The 19,164-nt window shown below is 35.4% G+C and overlaps 1 long non-coding RNA gene across 1 annotated transcript in view; it reads left to right on the forward strand.

Annotated features, from left to right (window-relative positions):
• Positions 1–15,461: 15,461 nt before the first annotated feature.
• The window catches only part of LOC141555553 (uncharacterized), a 65,603-nt gene continuing 61,900 nt past the window's right edge, over positions 15,462–19,164 (forward strand). The window contains exon 1 of the long non-coding RNA XR_012486253.1: positions 15,462–15,560. This is a non-coding gene — a long non-coding RNA (uncharacterized LOC141555553). The remainder of the gene's footprint in view (positions 15,561–19,164) is intronic.

Here is a 19,164-nt window from a genome sequence, read left to right on the forward strand (position 1 = left end):
CACTGAATAAAGGCTCCATGACTGAGTTATTCCTGATTAGGGAATGGAACAGGGCACTTAATTACCGATGAAGTGTGGGTTTTTAAAAAATGGAAACAATCAGTTGGATGAAAATGAAACCTTATCTCCAGGTATGAAGCTTTTTTTCAATGTACTTTTACACATGTAAAATGTGTACTCTAGAGCCAAATGGCAGGCAGTAGAAGTCATTTTATTTTTGTAACAATAGCCATGATACTGAGAAGGAAGCCAGAGAGAGAACAGGTTGGCTTGGGAAGGGCCAAATGAATGTGCTTCCTGTTCTGAAATTCAGATACAGAACTCATCATTACAATGAGTATTTATCTTTTTCACCATGCCAGCAGCTGGTAAAGAGGAGCTTGACTTGGGGGCAAGACCATCACAACTTCTACTCTGCAGATAGGGGACATAAAGATATTCTTGGAGATTTCATCATGCTTCTGTTTGGTCTGCAGTTTTTTTAATGTCTTCAAGAAATGGACCTGCTACAGATGAACTTGTAAAAATATATTATGAATAGGTTTAAATTAATCACAGGTATGATTATCATTTAACATGTAACCATCATCATTAACAACAACAAAAGAACACTTCTATTCCTAGGCACAATATAATTTGGTTTATGAATTAGAAATCTAAAGACAGGAAATGATTTCTATTGTTCTTGCTTGTTACTTCCTGCACCTTGTATTCCAGATGTATGGTCCTGCTTGCAGTTCCTTGTATACAATACCAAAGTAGTTTTTATAATTGCTATTGCTCATGCCTGTAACCTCTATTCCTCCTCATCTCTGCATTTGGTTTTCTTCAAGCCTCAGTTCAAAACCTCACCTTTTTCAGGAAGATTTTTCCTTCTCTTCTGAAATTATTCAATCTACTATGTATAAATTGTTTGCTTGTAGAAGACCAGTAATAAATAAGTCCATGTACATGAAGAATCCAGTCCAGGTATCACTTAAGACCTGCTCTTTCCAAGCATGAATAATTCAAAGCATTGGCTCACCATCTCCCTTAACAATTTTTGAAAGGCATACTAGCAATAAATTTAAAATAATCTTGATGGAGAATGCATGTGACAGGAACAAGACATCACAACTATGCTATTTACATTTCTGTTTCCACAAATACCTTGGTATTGATCATTTCTATTACTTACAACTGTTATGGTAGATATCTTGATATTGCTAGTTAAAATATATTGAAATGTCAAAATATGTTATATGTATTAACCCTGGAAAGTATATAGTATCACCTGGAGGTAACTGTTGCTAATATAACACTCGTTTAAAGATTATATAAACCCTGGAACTCAGGTTAATTAAAGGAGATTGAAAAACATATCTTCCACCTGACCTCAGATATTAATTCACATTCTCAGTATTTACCAGAACTGGACTCCAACATTTGCCCTCCCATTAAATATTAGCTCCTTGAGGAACAGAATTGTTTTTTCTGCTTCTATTAGTACCCCATTTCTTAGCACAATTCCTAGCCCATTGTAAAGGTCTAATTAATGCTTTTTGCTTGATGATTAAAATGACAAACACTATAAAATTAGATAACTCTAAAATGAATTGCTATTGGATCTGATAAGCAGTATATGAAAAGAGATAAATATCTTTATTAATTTAGAAATAATATCTGTAGAAGGCTAGAACTGAGCAGATACACTTGGATAATCCAGCACGTGTGGCTAATTGCCAATTGAACAATTATCTATTGACACATGTTTGAAAGATGATCCTCCCCAACTATTCTGTGCTGGCTGGATCGGTGAGGGTGGACAAAGAAGGGGAAGTGACATGAGTGGGTGGAGTAGGAGAAGGAAATTGATTCTTTCTCCTGGTGGTGGAGAGGGAGGAAGGAGGTGTGGAGACTGCTAGATCCAATCCCCTGATCACGACCTCAAAAGACCATGAATAAAGATTTTTAATTATCCTGACTTTGGCTGATTATAAGAGATCCAGAGTCCCAACAAATATCATGTTTATTAGAAATCAAATCAAAATCAATGTCCTCTGATATCAGCAAAATGAGTTCCCAAGCCACCTTCCCAGCCAGTACATAAGCTAAAAGGTAACAGAATTTGTTGTTGAGGAGCATTTACATGAACAGAAAGGCCAGGTCAGATCAATAACTGTAATAAAATACTCGATCTAACTAGTCAAAAATCACCTGAGAAAATTTTTGAGTGTCCAGATGGAGAAAGGGCCCCATTCAATTGAAATTGGTCCTAACCAATTCAAACTGAGGTTCACAGAGGCTTTCTAAATTGTATTTCCAATTTTTTCAATTTTTTTCCAACATTTAATATTTTCACTATTTTAAATTTCTAATATTTTCAATTTTATAAGTGAGAAAATTGAGACCAAGGGAGTTGGTCTCAATGAATTTGAATTCAGAGATGAATTTCATAGCCAATATTCTCTCTGTTGCACTGTTAACTAGTTGTGGGGCAAGTCATGGAAATCTAATAACCAGTTAGGCAAATTGGGGGCTCAATCTTACTTGCTATTTAAATGAATTTTTCAAACAATTCAGTGAAATACTATCCCTGGACTTAGTTATAAATTAAAACTGCTTATTTAAAAAAAATAACCAACATTGCAAGCTAAACAAACATCCAAAATAGACTTTGTAAATAAATTATTACGCTTTTTGTGGACAAGTAGAACCTCAGTATATTTGAATATATTACAAAATTAATCATCTTCCTCATGAAATTTGCCAGATAAATCTGTTTTATGAGGGTTCTTATGGAATTTGTTATCTTTAATTTATATTTGTGCTTGTAACACAGTAGAAGCTTAATAAATGTAAAATTAGGAAGTCTGGCCTCAGACACTTATTAGCTATAAGTCCCTAGGCAAATCATTTAACCCTGTTTGCCTCAGTTTCTTGTCTGTGAAATGAGTTAGAGAAGAAAATGGCAAACCATTTCAGTATCTTTGCTAAGAAGATCCCAAATGGGATAACAAAGAATCAGACACAACTGAAATAATTGAATAACATCAGCTGCAACATACAGAGTTGGCCTTATAAATAGGCAGAATAGGTAGCTGTCTACATGGTATGTGTGTGTGTGTGTGTGTGTGTGTGTGTGTGTGTGTGTGTATTTAGGATAATGAAATAGCTTATTCATTAAAAATATCTCCCTCATCCATATTCAGGGGACATAGAAATTTAAGTTTCACCTCCAAAAGATTTATTCCTTTGAATTGGTAATCACCTGCTCCATATATTATCTTTTAAAGATGAACTATGACTGAGCAAAGGGAGCTAGAGAACATCTGGAGGTGACCCATAAAGCTTTTAACATTAAAATATAAATTAATTTCTTAGAGGGACTAGACAGTATTAGAGTGCTCAGTATGTATTACCTAAAAAGAGCAGGGAATATGGGAGAGAAGTGTGGAATGTATAGCCTAGTGCATAGGAAACTTGAACAGTGTATTAGCCTTAGTTATACCTTCTAGATATACCAAAACTCTAGCTTTGTTAAATACCTTGGAGCATAGTTATGTAATTAAGATCACCTTTTCAGAGGCCTGCTGATGACAACTACTTCTTGGGATTTTGTTGTTGATATTATGATTTTGGAGAATTTTGAAGCATGAGATAAGAGCAGAATATCATTGCAACAGAGTAGGGATGTGAGACTTCATTTTTGTGACTGAATGTCCCTAGAAGAGCTGTTCTTGTAATGGAACTTTCAGGAGAGAACTGGATATCTTTTATGGATGATGGTGTCAGGGGAATGTATCACTGATTTTCTTTGTCTAGGCCCAAGAAAGAAGTTGATGTCATCAATCAGGATATTGACCTAAATTTCTGATTGAATTTCCTACCTTATGTCTCTTTACTTAATCCATCCTCCACTCAAATGCCAAAGTGATTTTCAAATTGCAGGTCTGATCATGACACTCCCTTGTTCAGGAAGCTACAGTGGTTACATTACTGGTAGGATCAAATATATACTTTCTGTTTAGCTTTTAAAGTTCTTTTCCCTTCTGACTTTTACAGTCTTTATTCTAGTCCACATATGTGTTTCAGTGATACTGGTTTACTAGATATTCTTTCCATACAACCCTCCTTCTCCTTACTTTGGGATGATTGTGCTACTGTGACTGTAATGCTTTCCTTCTTCCCTGCCTGCTGGTGTCCCCGGCTTCATTTTTATGAATATTTAATTCAATAGAATTAAATATTTTGCAGAAGGACCTTTTTCTATCCTTTCTTCTGCTTTATTTTAACATTAAATATGTTTGTGCATTTAAAAAATCTGTTTTTCCCTATTTAGAATATGAGTCCTTTGAAGGCAGAGACTTCATATTGGTTGTTCTTTTCTCAGCAGTTGGATCACAGTGAGGGGACCTAGTTAAGTGCTTCAAAAAAGTTCTTTAACATCATGATAATCCACTCATGGTGCCAAATATTCCTCAAGCATGAATACCATCTGTAAAATTCCTTACCTCTTCACTCCTAAAGAAATAGTTTCATTTCTATGCAAACTACTATAGCAGAATCTCAGAGCCCCTAAAAAAGTTCAGGAAATGATGCAGGAGGAAATATAAGAGGCTGACACCAACAAGCTACTGTACAACTCTTCTTGGAGCTCTTATAGACTTAATAAGTGCTTTAAAGAAAATTTGAGACTCCCTGATTTTTCAAGTGAATAGCATGATTAAATATATTGATCAGCTCAAAGCTGACCACAAAATATTTGTTTTACATTATTTTGTTTGTTGAAGTAAAATGAATTGGGCTTGAAATATATTGATGGAACATAAACATCTAGGATCAAAGGATAAGATATTAATTATTACTGGGATAAAGGGGAGTTAGGGATATTTTGGAGTAAAATAGAGGAGATTCAGCCTATTTCCATGACCTTCCCCCGCAAAAAGTCTTGTGTATGTATTTTGTGTCACATCTATCATCTCATATTTAATATTTTATAGGAAAAATTCCAATGGGTATGGGAATTTCATCATGGAACAGATAATCATATAATGTGGAAAAATAGGATTCTGTAGGACAAAGTTTCAGAAATATGAGTGTGACTAAATGGTGGCCTAAGAGGTAGTGGCCTCTTATTTATCATTCAACAATTGTTTATTAAATGCATTGGTTCACTGTTCTTCCAAGATTACTTGAGAGAAATAGGAACCATGAATAGTCTTTGTATTCTATTGCATCACAAGCTGTTTAATAGCTGTACTGGTAAGGCAATCATATAGGAAGACACAATGGTGGTGCAGCTACTCACACTTATTTATTGTCTCTTCTTCCTTCCCCTAGCCAACAAGAATAGCACAGATGTTCTTTTGATACTAATGATTATACCACTCTGAAGAAGTAAGAGCCTCTAAGGTAGTGAACTCAGCAAGCACAAGAGGAGAAAAAACAGAGACCTGCAAAACCAATTCTGTTATCTTTGGCTTCTGACACTATCAGCTCAGGCTCCTCCCTCTCCCTAAAGCTTATAGGATGGGGTGAAAGTAGTGATGCTATATTTCTAGGTACCCAGTAAGAAGATAAATTCTCTGCAGTATTTTAAATTGGATCCTATTCTCCAGGCAGGTAAATGTCACTGAATGAAACTTCAGAACAGCAAAAGAAGGCTGTGGAGTATGAACTCTTGGAGAGGGGCACAATTTTGTAGAAGCTCAGAAATGAGTAAGCTGAGACAAGTCAACTCACTTTTCTCAAATTTACTTTTCTTACTAGTAGATTGGGACTAAAACATTTATTTCAAAGTGCTATTGAGGTAATCAAATGATATCCATCCATTCATCCATCCATCCACCATCTATTTATCTAAAATCAATATATATATATATATATATATTATATATATGTATATTTATAATCTCAATAATTGTAGCACCCATTCAAAGGGCTATTGAGATGATAGATACATCTATAATCTCCTTTGATCATTACAATAGCTCTTTGAAGTAGAAGATTTTTTTGTGTATGTGTATATATATATGTGTGTGTGTGTGTGTGTGTGTGTGTGTGTGTGTGTGTATGTGTGTATTGTATTTTGCAAATGCTAACATACATATTTATTGATTTTAAGGCATATTGCAATAACTTGGCTAAGCCCCTATACTATTATTTTGTCATACTATAAGGCTCAGGTGAAAACTTTTTGGCTGAATATGGGAAAACATACAGTAATTTTTAGAAGTAAGTTGCTCCTTGATTTTGAAGTCACATGGTATAGTGAAAAGAGGTCTATATTTGTTTTCAGAAGACTTAGGTTCAAATTCTAATTTTGCCATTTCATTAATCTCATTTTTTTTTGTTTTGTTCATCTGTCAAATAAAAGGATTGGGGTGAATGGACTTCAGCAAAAGATTATGGTTCTTGGTAGCAACCCATTGTCTAAGTAGATCCCAGTGAGGAACAAATTAACCCTGGGAATTATCTTGTATAGATGGAATTACACTGTATTGCGACCCACTGTGTCCTTGTATAATCTGGAAGTTAAGCTATAGATGTCAACTCCCAAAGCTATCTAGTATGAACAGGACAACCATAACCACCAGTTGATTTAATGAATGCACATAATTCACATAGTTATCTAGCACACCTTACTCTGAGTTCTTTCCCATAAGAGGTCCAATCTCTCCCCTTGAGCACAGCAAGTTCTGCTAGGGAATTTAGCCTGCCTTATGGTGTCATAATAAAGATTTGCCCTTTGAATTGAAGACAATTTGAGTCCATGAATTCATTCCTGATGATTTTGCACTCTCATAACTTGTTGTACATCATCATTTTGGTGAGAGGGCTTTACAAATTTCTTCCATCTTTTTATATGTGATATATAATAACTGGAAATGTTGGTTGTAGGTTGGCTTTCTACTATGTCACAGAAAGATCTCTTGTTTCCCATAAGAGGAAGAATGAATGGGGGCACAAAAGATGTCCAAGAGGATGTTTTTATCTGAATAAATTTCAGTGATAAAAACAAATATAAAATTCATGTTTTGGAATATCTGTTTTTTCCATTCTATATACCTCTTTTTCTTTGCATTATTTGGGAATAATTAAAGAAAAAAATTAAGTAAAGTGATGTAGTGATGAGATTGGTTAGTACCATTGTCAAGGAACATCTAATGCAAATACATACTTTCTGTAAAATGAAGGTGTAAAAATGATCTTTAAGTTCTATGTCCAATAACACCATATGATTCTGACTGCTGTGACTATTAAAATGATCCAAGAGACATAGCTTCTGAGTAATTTAATCATTTTATTAAGAACATAGGATTATAAATAAAAGGAAAATCATTTAACCATCTCTTTTAGACTAAAGACAATCATGTGATAGACTCACAGCTTATATACCCTTCTAGTCAGTAGGTGGTCAATGAGGAGCTAAAAGTGACATCATATTGAACTTATCTCTAAATTAGATCATTAGCCTTAGGCTATCAAGTCAAAAGAATCTGTCTCTACCCAAACTTGTATAGAAACACAATAGGCTTCCCAATCTCAGGTTAAATTTCTTGTAAAGTTGGGTGAAATTTGATCAAGATGGTGGAGAGTTAATGCAATTTCATGATCAGTAATGTCCTTTAAGAAAAATTGAACTTTTTAAAATGAGGAATTTAGAAGAAGAGGGGAGCTGTGAATATTTGCCAGATCATTGGCTATTAATAATACTATCTCATAGCTAGTGCTTTTATCTCATTTCTGAAAGGGATCATATTCTAATCATAGGCTCAACAAGATTCTGAGCCAGCCTCATCCTTACACCATAGTCTTGTTTTTAGAGCACAAAATAACTATTTTCATTTAATATTACCCCAACTCTTTATTGATAATTATACCAAAGTGCACAATAAAAAATAATTCTACTATATTATCATAATTTTTTTTTTATTGTTCAAACCCTAAACTTGGAATGAAATAAAATCTTTTCATAGGAAAATTTGTTGAAACAAACAAACAAACAAAAAAACACCATGAGAATTTGGCAGAAGTCCTGTTATACTCTTCCATGAACAACTCATATTTACATTATTGTTTTCAGTATCCAGTCTTTCTTTTTTTGAGTGGATGCTGATAAACTGAAGAGAATTCAGAGAAAAGAAATGAGGATAGAAAAAGGGATTATGTTCGTGCCATATGATAAATAGAATTAAGGAATTTTGGAGAAGAAAAGGTTTAAGAGCAAAATGAATGCTATTTCAAGCATTTAAAAGTATTAGACATGAACAGGGGATTAGATTTAACAAAAAAGGCAGCTTTGCTATTTGAGAAAGTTGATAGGGAGAAAGGAATATCTTCTATAGGTGAAGAACTGGTGCCAGGAAGGGCTACTTTGCTCTCTAGTGCCATCTATAGCTTGAGAAAGGAAAAAAGCCCTCAAAGTGTTTTTGCTCTTTACTCTCCTGTATGACTCAAGGGAAACTGAGGGAAGCCAAAAGGGAGCAAAATCTGGATTCCCAAAATGAAAGGAACCTGCTTTTCACTAAAAGAGTATTATACTGTACTAGTCCTCCCCCCCACCCCCAAGCTTAGAGATGCTGTTGGCTAAGTGAGTTAATTCTTGTTCTACTCACTAGTCCAAGAGTAGTAAGTGAAAGAGTAGTTGCATCCAACAGGAGAGCAGAGAGTTTTACAGATAAGAACTGGTGACATAAGATGCAGACTGTTCCTTAAAAGAGACAATTGAAGTCATGGGATATGTTGAATTTGTGAAGTTTCTCTGCTCATGTGACTAACATCTAGATCTCTCTAAGTTTGTAATACTTTCCCCACTCATTCCATCCTCTGAACACAAATATTATATTCCAACAGTGGGAGAGAGTGGTCTAAGTTATGAGTGGAGTGCTACCTTTTGTTAATTATTACTTGTGTCTTCTATTGAGTAAATATTGTTATGATTAATTTGCTTTTATCTTCTTGATTAGTAAATATTTCATGTTTAAATCTGGGTACTGTTGCCACAATGAATACAAGGAGGAAAAGACAGACTGGAGCAATAGTGGGTAAGGTCAGGGATGGAGGAAGAGACTGAAGTCCAGGATGAGTTTGAAGGCTTTGATATAGGACAAGGAGAGTGAGTTTTCAGACCCAGAGCCTGGATTTATTGGAGGGGGGGAGAATATGTCTGAAAACTTTTTGCTTCTTTATTGTATTTTTTGCAAACTTTGACAACTGCCACAAATGGTGTCATGACAACTGCATCAAAATTGATTGCAGCAAGATCACAGAGAAGTTGGCAAAGGGCATCCAAGAGTGTTACTGCCTTCAATACTAGAAGGACCAAGAACTGGAGATCTGATATCAACACATAGACACACACAAATACTCAGACACACACACACAAACACTGTGAGCATGATGGAGCGGGATCATGAAGTTGAGTGTAGGGATAATATAGCCAACCCATCTAGGAAGGTTGTCTTATCACTACTTGGCAGCCTGTGGAGAGTTTGCCCATGGCCATCTACAAGGATTTCATGATCTCCTCTAAGATCTGGCCCTGTATGAAAGATACCCAACTATGATATCAAATTGTCATCTCAGATATGTGATGAGTGTGGGGTCTGACATCAGAGTGATATATATTATCACTGTGACTTTTATCATGATATGAAGAATTTTATGGAGTCTCAACAAAATTTGGACAAACTGCTATCTGCACTAGTATTAGCTCTAAGTCCTGGAATCCTGTAAATATTTCCTTTCTTCTGTGTGCCTGGCATCAGCTAAAGAAACTTCTGGAATGGATCCAAAAGGGCCAACAGAGGGTTTGGATGCAGCTGCAGGAAGTAGAATGCGGCTTTCAGGAACTAGAGATTTTTATACTCAGAGCTAAGCAATGGTTTGGTAAGTGAAGAGAGTAATGAGTAAAAAAAGCAAGGACCTGGACCTGCAGATCTTTTGTGTTTCCTGTGCCACCGTATCAACCCCAAAGTGATATTGACACATGAAGCATTATTATACTAAGTACAAGAGCCAGAATCTATGTATGTCCTTCCCCCAGAAATGATGGGGTCACTTGACTCTTCTGTGATGTCTACAAAAGACAGAGCCAAACATATTGACTACAAGGTACTAATGGATGAAATGTATGGCTGTACCCAGGTACAGGATGTGTTTGAGCTGACAGGAGACTTCAGTCACCTGCCCAAAGTACAGAGCAATCAGCACTAGGACTAGAAGAAACTTAAGCAGTCTTAGATAGATTTGGAACATATGAAAGTGAATTAGTGTCTTTTAATTTGGCCCAGATTTTCTCCTTGAGTCTACGCGGACTTCTGCCAGAAAGGAGGCTTGAACACCTGGCATGCAATTTGGACCATTTGGAGGTACTGCTCCAAGACTTTAGGTTCTGGAATGATAAGTTGCACTCTCTATCAATGTAGCTCAGTGGGAATGGGAAGGCTAGAACCAGAGCACTAAATACTTTCAGTGCCTTGGGGTTGATGGAGGCAGCCCATGGATAAGGGCTCTGGAATTTGGTTAGCAGGAAGAGGAATAAAAGATATGGGAGAGACAACATTCATAGGTAATGGGGAGATCACAGGACTGAGTACTCAGACCTAGGCCAGTCAACAAGTGTTTATAAAACACTACGTGCCTAGCACTGAACTGAGCTTTAGAGATTCTGAGAAAGTCAAAGACACCCTGTTCTCCAGAAGTTTTCAGCATGGTGGGGGACATAATATGAAAACAACTCCGTGCAAACAAGTACTAGACAGAATACATTGGGGATGTGTCTGAGGAAGGCTGAAAAGGGTTCTTTCAGAAGGAGGGCCTTTAGTTGAGGTTTGAAGGGAGAGGAATCAAGGAAGTAGAGATGCAGAGAGAAATAGTGCCAGGCTTGGAGAATAGCCAAAGAAAATACTCTGAGTTGAAACAGGAGGTGGTTTCTCTGGGGGAGGGAATTGGGAAAAATCTGGAGAGGGATTGAATCCAGGTAATGCATTCTAACCTAGTGGAAAGGCTTAGAAGGTATGACTGGGGAAGTAAAAGACTGGAGTCTGGGAGCAGGGTGGAAGAGTGCAATCTTCACAGAAGTGGAAAGGTGGTATACAAATTGTTCTATACACATTCCTCCTTCTCTCTCTCCCCCAACAAAGTAAAACAAAACAAAACTTGTAAGGAAAAGAGATCTGGGGTTTTGATTGAAATGCCTGTCCAAACATAGGACTGCAAAGCTGCTTCATTGCTCCTTCTTCTCAATGTAGTGATATCAATTGAACGAGAACTTTGAGCCAGAGTAAAACACACCCCTGGCCATGAGCAACTGTAATGATCTGATGCTACACCAGACTATCCATCATGAACCCTGTACTACAGACCTGTGCAACAATGCTGATTGCTGAGATACCCTGAGGAGCTTTGTGCCAGTTCTTCCAGGAGGCTCATCTCCTGTCCCTTCTGATGCTCTTCCCACTTAGGGGCAGGGAATGGTTCTTGTGGCTTCTATGTTTCTCTTCCTTCAGATAGGATGATATTGGTCTTTGGCCTCTGCTTCTTTCATCTCTCTGAGTATATATGGATCCCTTCCTGGATTTGTTTATCTTTGCATTTAATATTCCTGTGAGGATTTTCTCTTTTTGCTGATTTGCCATTCATCTCCATTATTTCCCATCATGCCTTTGTTTGTTTGCTTCTTATTCTTCCTTCTCCTTCATATGTCTGCCTTTCTCCTGCTTTCTTCTTCTCCCTTTTGGGAAAGATGAAAGCTTACTTATTTTAGTCACCACTTCCTAGGTGCACTTCTTCCTCTCACTGCTCTAGTGACTGAAATAAGAAAATGGAGGATCCAAAGGAGTGTCAGAGGAGAATTTGGGGGGAGATAAGGCTGAGGTTTCAACCTTGAAGTTTGTTCATGACAAATTTGAAAATGTTAAAAAAAAGTTAATAATGTCACTATAACTGATTTGTATAAATGTAAAGCTTATAGTGTAAGCTCAAAGTTTATAGACAAGTGTACTTGTATATTTCTTTACACTAGGGTAACCATAAGAATCTTGAGAGTAAGTTGCAGCTGTGTAGTCTCAATGACTGCCTTCTCCTCTGACAGAAACCTTTCTTCCTAATCTTACCTAAAAAAGTACAGATTGGTGGGAGTGATCTGGCCATAGAATAAGTGAAGGAAGTGAAACAGGTAATATTATCACATAGCCATGATAATTGTATGGGTTGTATAATTCATACCCATTAAAGGAAATCTCTTTTTATCACAATAATTCTACTGAAATAAAAGGATTAATTTTACCCTTATGGGTTCTGGGGCTGAGTAGTTGACAGAACAACACCAAAAAGTTTTTGCCTTCTTATTTTTTCTTGTTTCCTCTATAAGGTTTTCTTGAAAAATTCAGATAAAATGTCTCATTTCATATCAATTTGCATTTAATAGTAAGCATTGCTACTAAGAAAGAAAATTCCTTTGATTTCTTCTTTGAATTTTATTGGTGAATACATACACACACACACACACACACACACACACACACACACACACATATATATATATTCAAATACTCCAGGTTTGAACTAAATATATATATATGTGCATTCTAAGGACTAAGGATATATATATATATATATATATATATATATATATATATATATATATATATATATATATATATATATATACCTCCTTAGTTTAAACCTGGAGTATTTGAATAAAACATGCTTCATTGGGGAAGATTGATTCTATAATGCTGTATAGCTGTATCAAGGCCAGAATTGGCATGACATATGTTTTTTCCTGCTTTTGGATAGGACTCGTGTCTTTCTAGATCTTCTTTGTAGAGAAATAGACACACAATAGAAAAGACTTTGGAAGGAAGGCATGTAAATACCAAATAGATGCCTCAATTTGGCCATGATTTTCAGCTTGTATCCCCAGAGTCAACAGGGAGTTTCTACTTGGATTAAAAGACTTTATCTCTTTATCTCTCTGTCTTTCTCATTCATTCTGTGTATTTTCTAGTATATTTTAATGTATATAACTCCTCTGATTTTTGTTTGTCATCTGGAGTAATGTGTCTACTTGCTATTTGTGATTTCTGTTTATCTTTTTATGTAGCTAGCATTTGGAAAGAATCAAATATGTGGGTATAAGCTTAGGGTTTCCCTTTTTCTTTAAGATATAACAACCAAGAAGGCAACCTAAACCTAAGAAAGCCATCATTTCCCCCAAACTAGTATTTTTAGTAGATAGTGGAGGGAATAGATGTAGTGTTCACCCTCTCTCTGAGGAAAGCAGAGAAACCATCATCATTATCCATTCCTTTGGTCAGAAATCAAGGTCTCTTGAAGAGAAATGGAAAAGATTTTGGAGATTTCTATTTCTGTGTCCCGATGAGCTTCAGTTAAACAAATCTATGTGGATATATATATATAATCTTGTTTTTATATTACTGTGTTTATCAATGTATCGTATTCTTTATCCTCCCAAAGAACTAAGTCTTATAATACAGAACAAATCAAAGATGAGAAGAAAATTGCTCTGCAAAATTATATCTCCCAAATTTGATATCCTAAGGAATATGTCCATAGTATACTATTTACTTTAAGGAAGGAATACTTTCTTTAATATGTTTTTAGGAGTCATGTTTGGTCATTTTAATTTCAAAGTATTGAGGGTCCATTGTTTGGTTGTTGTTATTCTTTCCATTTACATTACTGTAATCCTTGTCTATATTGTTTTCCCAATTTTGTTTACTGACTTCATTTTGTATCAGCTTCTGTAAGTTGCCTCATGCTAAGGAGTTAATGACCTTAGTGGAGCACTGTACGACCTTCCAAAGAAGGCCATTATGTAAATTTTTCATAGCAGATATAATAATGGAGGCGGAAATGGGAATGTGTGGTTCACTGACCCAAGGAGACCTGGATCATTTCAGATGATGACTCATTTTATTATCTTTTTTGATTAAGCTGTTCAGGCTTGATATCTTGATGTTCTCATTAATGAAGTGAGTTATCTTAATGAATTATTATTAATTATGTGGGGACTTTCAGGGGAAAGCCCTAGTTTTATGACAACACAGCAGGTGCTCTTTACATTTTTCTTTGTTGTAGAACTTTTTGGAAATTTGTTGAAGCCTGTGGATTCTTCAGAATAATATCTTTAAATAAATTTTAAATAAAATAATATCTTAAAAATATATAGGATTACAATGGAAATTATTTATATTGAGAAGAATATAAAAAGTTTGTTTTAAAAAGTTTCCAGATCCCAAGTTAAGGGACCTTACCTTAGAAACTGGTTATATTTATACAGCATTAAGGAAAAAAAACGAATTTATTTTATTTTCAATTTATGAAATAAAACAATCATTTCTATAGCATGCTATAATAATACATGGAACTGAAAATCTATTATGTACAATTAGCTATTCTCTTTAAAAGAAGCCTCACTTGGTAATTGGGCCCTGATATCTCAGAATGAGTATAGCTAGGAAATGTTTCTGTTCAGGCTAGAAATCTTGAGAGTCTTCTCCTCCCACATTAATTTTTTTGACTAGGTAAAAAGACCATTTTTTTTGCCTCATTTTTTACCTACTGCTAATCACCGAATGGGTAACAACCTCATACAAACTGAGTCCTGTTAAATACCTTATCTTTAAGGCCAAGCTCCCTCATTGCATCCAAGGTTATCTCCAGTTATCCTGTATCTTGCCACCAGACTCAGAAAGCTCAGGAGAAGTGAGGCTGGTGATTCTGTACAGCCTCCCTCATTTAAATCCAATTCACTTGCAAATTATATCATTACCTTCCTGATGTCATGGTCCTCTTTGAGAATGAAGGACAAGCAACAATAATAAATTCATCATATAAATTTCTTTTTCCTCTCTTTTTTCCTTTCTCTTCCCATCCCTATTATTATAAAAATACCAAATTACTGTATACTATCCCAGAAGATGTAGAGACATTCTGACTCTAGGTTCCAAAATTCTTTTTCTCCCCTATTCTTTTCCCATACTTAACCAAATATTTATCAAGTGCTTATTATATGTATTATTTTTTGATGTTTGAAGATGTTTGAAACCATAAGTCCCACAAATCTCCAGCTCTCATCCTGTTAATTTTCTCCAACGGACTTTTTCTATAATGGTTACTGTGCCCATCAAAGGGTAAGCAATCCAGGTCCCACCAGACAGCTAGGTTTGTGAGTGATTTTGGGAGAACTTTTACAAAGAAGAACCAGAAACTGGGAAAAGCAATGCTCAACTTGTTGCGGAGATTCCCATCCCCAGATTTGGAGATCTGGCCCATAGATCAAAGAAAAGAATCAGAAAGGATGGAGTTTTCAAGCCAAAGAAGAGAACAAATGTTGGAACTGGGGAGGTGCCAGCTGAGTTCAGCATACAGGAACAGGAAGCAGGAACAGGGAGGCTGGCATGAGTACATAGTATTAAGAAGAGCCAAAAATGGTTAAGAAAGGCAGAGTGAGTCAGCAACTGTGAAACTGTGGTATAAAGGACTAGGACTTAGTAATACTGGATTCAGCTTATACTCCATTTTATGTGCTCTGCTTTTTCACTTGGGTAAGTCATTTTACTTTTGGCAGTTTCACTTTCCCCAGTCACTTTCTTTTATGGACCTTGCTTTCTCCCTTTGTGATGGAGTTTTACAGAGTACTTTGTAAGAGTATTATGATTGCTATTTTATAGAATAAGGAAATTGAAACTTAAAGAATATGTGGTTATATCCATTTTATTTATGAGAAAAATAATGCTCAGAGTGTTTAATTGAGTTAACCTATGATTTCACAGAATCCATGGAGACTTAAAAGTAAGTGTTATGGTACCCTGAACACATTTCTCATGTGTGCACCTTGAAGTCTTTGCTCAGTATCTGGAATGTATTCTGCCCCATTCTCACCAAATATTAGCTATATCTCAAGGCCCAGCTCACTTCCCACTCCCTCTATTGTCTTCCTGATGTAGAGTCCACAGTCTCTGATATCCTATTCACTTATTGTCTCTACCATACAATTTAGCACTTGATTATTCTGTACTGTATTGTTCTCAAAGTGTTTCATATTTATTCATCCATTCAATAGGCATTTATCAAGTTCCTTATAAGGCATTAACTAAGGTGAAAAGATAATTAAATCTTATCATTGCCTTTGAAAGTTACAACCTAAGTAGGGTGATTGGGAGTAGGCTACATACACAAGTAAATAACATTATGAAAAAATAATTATCATGAAATAGAATTTAAAACACAAAAACCCCAGGTATTTTCAGAGCAATAAAAGGAGATTTTCATTGGGGAGATCTGATATGACTTCATAGAGGAAGGGAAACTGAAGTTGGATATTGAAGAGTAATTGTTATTCAATGATTTTTCAGTTGTGTTTGATTCTTACTAATTCCATTGGGGGTTTTATTACTGGAGTGGTTTGCCATTTCCTGTTACAATTGAGAAACTAAGGCAAACAGAATTAAATGACTTGCTCAGGATAACACAATAAGTACCTAACACTAGATTTGAACTCAAGAAGATAAATCTACTTGACTTCAGGCCTGGCACTTTATCTGGCACTCGGCTGTGGTGTGGTAGCAAAAAGAGAGATGGAGGCAAAAGGTTGTTTCAAGTACAGTAAACCTCATGAGCAAAAATATAGAACAAGAAAGGCTTAATTGTTTAAAGCAGAAATTGATTGCCTCAGGCAGCGTGTATGAGGAAGGGAATCATGTAAGATGTTAATAGTGAACATTTATATAGATATTTTAGGTTTAAAAATCCTTTAGAAAAATCTCATTTTAACCTCACAGCAACTTTGAGGCATAAATGGCATTATTGTTCCTATTTTGCATGTAAGGAAATAGAATTGTATGGTGAATCATACTACTAATATGAAACTTAGGGTTTGAACTCAAATCTTCCTGACTCAGGGTAGGATGCTTTATTCACTGTACAACCTGAAAAAAGGAGTAGGGTGCCATGCCAAGGGATTTAGGTCTTATTTGAACTTCTGTGCCAGAATCAGTGACATACAGAACAAGTGATTTGCCTATTGGAGGATGTTAAAAATCTCCCACTCTGCCATGTTGATGGTCAAAATGGACATAGAACTGAGCAGTAACAGTGCCTGGCATACAGTGTTCACTTAATCAATGCTTATTGATCAAGGGATTGATCAGTTCATGGAACGATGAGACATTTCACTTGGTAGTGGTCATGATAAATACAAACCCACAAATCCCAATGAAGATCACTTCCATTTATATTCTAATATAAATGTCAGGAGATGTATTTTTAAAAAGTGCTAGTAAGACTTCAAAAAGATGTGGCTAAGTCCTGACTTCCCTGACTACTATACAGCATCATTGTTGCCAAGTTTTTACTTTATTTCTATTCTTTAATTGGCCCTTCACATTCCAAAAGCAATTCAGAAACTGCTTCACTCTTCAAACATTTAATTTTCTTGCCTAAAAAGAGACATAGTAGCTAAGTACTATACTAGTTAACAAACAGAAACCTAGTTACCAAATTTGAAATCCACAAGCTGTATGCTTCTCAAAAAACCAAAAAAATAAAGCAAACCAATTTCTTTTTTTTTTTATTATAGCTTTTTATTTACAAGATATATGCATGGGTAATTTTTCAACATTGACAACTACAAAACCTTTTGTTCCAATTTTTCCCCTCCTTTCTCCCACCCCCTCTCCCAAATGGCAGGTTGACCAAAACATGTTAAATATGTTTAAGTATTTGTGAAATATAATATGTGCATACATATCCATACAGTTATTTTAAAACAAACTAATTTCAAAAGGATAGAAATTTTCAACCCACTCCTACCCCTCCCAGACCAAACCCAATTAAAATATACCCATGTTGAAAATTATCTTTAAGTAAATTTGATATGGTAAACAAGATAATCATGAGACTATTTCAAAAGGACCCCAGAAAAAAGATCACTAAATATGATGGTAAACAGATCTATTTGGTGCTCTTTTTTGGTTTTTATCATTTTTGTTAATTTTGCAGGTTGCAAGATAAAACTTCAGTTATTTAATTTGAATTTCCTGTATTAGAGCTTTGGAAGATGTTTTCACAGAGTTATTTGCAATTTGCAGTTCTTGATGACTGTATTACTGATTCACTTATCTACTAGCAATTGGCTATTGGTCTAGTATAATACCAATTCCCTATATATCTTAGATATCAAATTTTTTATATTGCTATGTAATACAAAGAATTTTCCCTCCCTTGAATATCTCCCCCTTTATTCTATTTGCACTGTTTTTATTTGTTCAAAAACAGGATTTTAGACAATGTCATAGAATGAGTAATTGAACAAACTGGGAACATTTAATCTAAATAATAAAAGATTTAGGAAAACATGATAATTTTCCTCAAGAATTTGAAGAACCTTTATGTGTAAGAGGGTTCAACATTGTTCTGCTTAATTCAAACAAGATAGCAGAATGAGAACCAGCCACAAAAGGGTCAGAGAGTTAGATTTCAATTAAACTTAAGGAGAGACTTCCTAACAAGTATAGACTACAGAAACAAAATGAGTTGCCTTATTAGGTAGTGAGGTTTTCCAATTACTTGAGATATTCAAATGGAGGCAAGTTGATTGTTTGGAATATTGCAGAGGGAATCCCTATTCATATAAAAATTGGACTAGGTAAATTCAGATTCCATTCAAATTTGAGATCATGTGATTTTGAAAAGTGGTAATGGCTCTCCAATTGATAAATGGTCAAAGGATATGAACAGACAATTTTCAGATGAAGAAATTGAAACTATTTGTAGTCACATGAAAAGGTGCTCCAAATTACTATTGATCAGAGAAATGTAAATTAAGACAACTCTGAGATACCACTACATACCTGTCAGATTGGCTAAGATGACAGGAAATGATAACGACCAATGTTGGAGGGGATGTGGGAAAATTGTGACACTGATACATTGTTGGTGGAACTATGAACGGATCCAACCATTTTGGAGAGCAATTTGGAACTATGCTAGAAAAGTTATCAAACTGTGCATACCCTTTGATCCAGCAGTGTTACTACTGGGCCTATCTCCTAAAGAGATCTTAAAGGAGGGAAAGGGACCCACATATGCAAAAAAATGTTTGTAGCAGCCCTCTTTGTAGTAGCAAGAAACTAGAAACTGAGTGGATGC

The sequence above is a fragment of the Sminthopsis crassicaudata genome, chromosome 1 (assembly GCF_048593235.1).
Source record: "Sminthopsis crassicaudata isolate SCR6 chromosome 1, ASM4859323v1, whole genome shotgun sequence".
Lineage (NCBI taxonomy): Eukaryota > Metazoa > Chordata > Mammalia > Dasyuromorphia > Dasyuridae > Sminthopsis > Sminthopsis crassicaudata.